Source organism: Epinephelus moara, chromosome 10, assembly GCF_006386435.1.
Source record: "Epinephelus moara isolate mb chromosome 10, YSFRI_EMoa_1.0, whole genome shotgun sequence".
Lineage (NCBI taxonomy): Eukaryota > Metazoa > Chordata > Actinopteri > Perciformes > Serranidae > Epinephelus > Epinephelus moara.
Genome location: NC_065515.1, coordinates 30,468,292 through 30,471,790, shown reverse-complemented (window position 1 = coordinate 30,471,790; position 3,499 = coordinate 30,468,292).

The following is a 3,499-nucleotide window of genomic DNA, read 5'->3' as shown; positions in this document are numbered from 1 at the left end:
CCTCCATCAATCTTTTTACACCAATGATGTCACCACTGTCCCCCTCTTCTTTCTCTCCCCCTCACATTCATACCATACACACACCAAACCACCCACTCACACAAAAGGAAGGAATTTTGTGTACTGTATGCAGCATTACAAAAGTGTAAAACATACAACATACAGTAATGTTGATCTTTCACCAATGATTCTTTGTTGCTTCCTGGCATTAAGCACAATGATCTAACTCTGTTTTATGTAGTTTCATTGTTTTCATTATAATCACTGTCATTAAATTTCTTGTCCAATGCTTTTCACATTTTAGTAACACTAAAAAGGTAGTCAGCTGTCTCCAACATTTAGTGCAAGTGTGTTTTAGCTCATGCTATGACTTTTTTATGCACCCAGTAAATATATTCCTCTTTAATTTGTGAGCACTTGGACCCTTTCCATGATAATCCATCCACCTGACAGGTGTGGCATATCAAGATGCTGATTAAACAGCATCATAAATACATAGGTGTGCCATGGGAGGGTTACAATAAAAGGCCATTCTAAAATGTACAATATGATCACACAGCACAATGTCACAGATGTTCCGAGAGTTTGAAGGAGCATGCCATTGGCATGCGGACTGCAGGAATGTCCACCAGAGCTGCTGCCCATGAACTGAATGATCATTTCACTATCATAAGCTGTCATTGCTGAAGCAATGTTGCTTCCCTGAATTTCACAGCACATCCTAATGACCCTGGTGATGAATACACAGATGAACTTCCCTTAGAGGGTTTCTGACATTTTGTGCAGAAATTCTTCAGTTTTGCAAACCCACTGTGGCATCAGCTGTCTGGCACGCTGGTTTTAAACAATCCTGCAGGTGAGGACACTGGGGGTTGATGTCCTGAGCTGGTTAGGCCACATGTGGTCTGTGGCTGTGAGGTCGGTTGGATGTACTGCCAAGTAAAGGACAATGGAGACGGCTTATGGTAGTGCAATGAACATTCAGTTCATGGGTAACAACTCTGGTGGACATCCAGGCAGTCAGCATGCCAATGGCACGCTCCCTCAAAATTAGTGACACCTGTGGCATTGTGTTGTGTGACCAAACTGCTCATTTCAGAGTGACCTTTTATTTTGACCATCCCAAGGCAAAGCTGAATAGTAAAGATGCTGTTTAATCAGCATCTCAATATGTCACACCTGTGGTGGATGGATTATCTTACAGAAGGAGAAGTGCTCACTGACACAGAGCTTAACAAACTTGCAACCAAACTTTGAGAGAAATGTATCTATTGAATGCATACAAAAGACATAGATCTTTAAATATGGGAGCAAAAACAAAAGTGTTGCATTTAAATTACACTATTAAATTAAGTGTACATGCAGAGTGAGGGCAAAAAACAGATGATTACCCAAATATTCAGTGACTGAGGAAACTGACAACAGAGGTTTCTCAAACTAAATGCACCTTTTTTGAGCTTTGGCACAAACACAACCAGAAATATATCTATTCCACATAATTCCATGTATCCATCCATTGTATATAAACAACTTTGAGTTGACTATAGCTAACAGCTCAACTGAAGGGAACACACATTAGACTTGACAGGGCCATTTACTCTATGGCCTGCAGTCATCAATGCTGCATCTGTTGTGCTGCCCGTCAGAGGCTGAAAAGTTCCATTTCAGCCCATCCAAAGCAAAAAGTGGCTTTCTCAACTTATGCCTGAACATCAAAACGTATTAAAACGGCTGGCTAGTAAACCGTAATGGAAAAACAAATACTAGTTCATTAATCCTTTCAATTAACCAGGAGGTGACGGCAACCCTGACCTAGATAGTAAGCTGACCTCAACTGAGAACCTGTCCCCAGCCTCACCGTGTGGACTGTTTGTCTGTTTTCATTCTATTTAACCTGAAAACAGCTTAGTGAGACCTTTAGGAGGGCCAAAGAAAGTACTGAGGAAATGTGAGTTATTGTTTTTGACCAAAACACAAGATGATGGTCAAAATATCAACACCTCTCTCCATTCCTGGAATGTGACATTGAAGCGTGGAAGCGAGCAACAATACAGGACTATTTTTAAAGAAGCTGCTCCATCTGAGGAGGTTGCAATATTAATGTACTTTCAGAAAAGGTTCATTTTAAGAAGCACCTCACGTTGCTGTCTGGCTGCAATTTATCCACTGTCCTCTTCTTACATTACATTTACTTGTTCTGAGCACCATTGTTTTCTTTTTATTCTTTTTCATGCATAACAAGCATATAATCAGAAAACTCTTGTCACTTGCATTTGCATGCTAACTGTAATGTCGGCTGTGTCTTTCAGGGAGAAAAAGCCCAATTAATGATATCTTTTATTCATTTAGAGTCATATATACACAGGAACATTTGTCACTGAAGAAGGAGGCAAGAAGCATTTCTTTGAAGCTATAACATGACACTTGATTGAACTTTTTATGTATTGAGTTTCTGTCTTGCTGCACCTAACTTCACCTTTCAGCACAAGCTAGGTTTTGCCATTTTAAGAGCCAAAAAATGCTCAAAAAAGCATAATTTTTAGTATTATATAATATATGCAATGTTTATTATATAATATTGTGCAAATTGTTATATAATTACTCATGAATATGCAATTTTCCTAAATGAAATGTTATGGTACACTGTTGTGCCATATTCAATTATGTATTTCTAAATGTTATGCTGTACAGAGCGAGACAGCCACGGATTTGTTATGATCCCATTTCTATAGTAAATATTATGGTCTGCCATGGCAGAATATGCCTGCTGACATTTGCAGTTGGTGCCATAACAAAACACATCACAGACAACACTGATAAAACAGAAACTGCTGGAATAACACAACAGCACGGAGGATGACCTGCACATTTTCCACAAGATAAGCACATGGCCTCGTCACTGTGTTATTGAATGAGCAGAGAGTGCAGACATATGATCAAGGCCCCTGTCTCTAAATCTGTTTGGGCTGCTGAATTTAAATAGGAAATGTCAATTTTTACCTCTGCAGGTCTCGAACAGATTGCTAACTCTCTTTTCACCCCAACTAGCGAGATCTGCAAAGAGCTCTGAAAGCATAATATGTTTGTTTTTCTGTAATGTGTACTGTATGCAAAAGATAGACAGAGAGCGACCACATATCCATATTCATTAGCATTCTGGTCTCTCCATAACCCCACAATTAATTCACACTGTCCAGCCTGGACTTAAAATATCATGTACAACACTGCTTAGTTGGGGTTAGACTTCAACAGGAGCAGAGCCAGATGCTGTAAACATCTGAGGCTAAGTCCAAGCTCACAGGGGTACGAGGCATGCTCCTTGGGGAGATTAATAGAAAACCTAAAAATCTTTACATCATTTGGGAAAAACATGTTAGTTGCCAAAAAGTCATCCTGTGGAACCTACATCCTGTTTTGTATCTACCCCTATCAGTGGTAGTCTGGGGCGGCTTTTTGCAATTGTTTTCAATCAGAGTGAAGCGATAGGCTTGCTACTTTT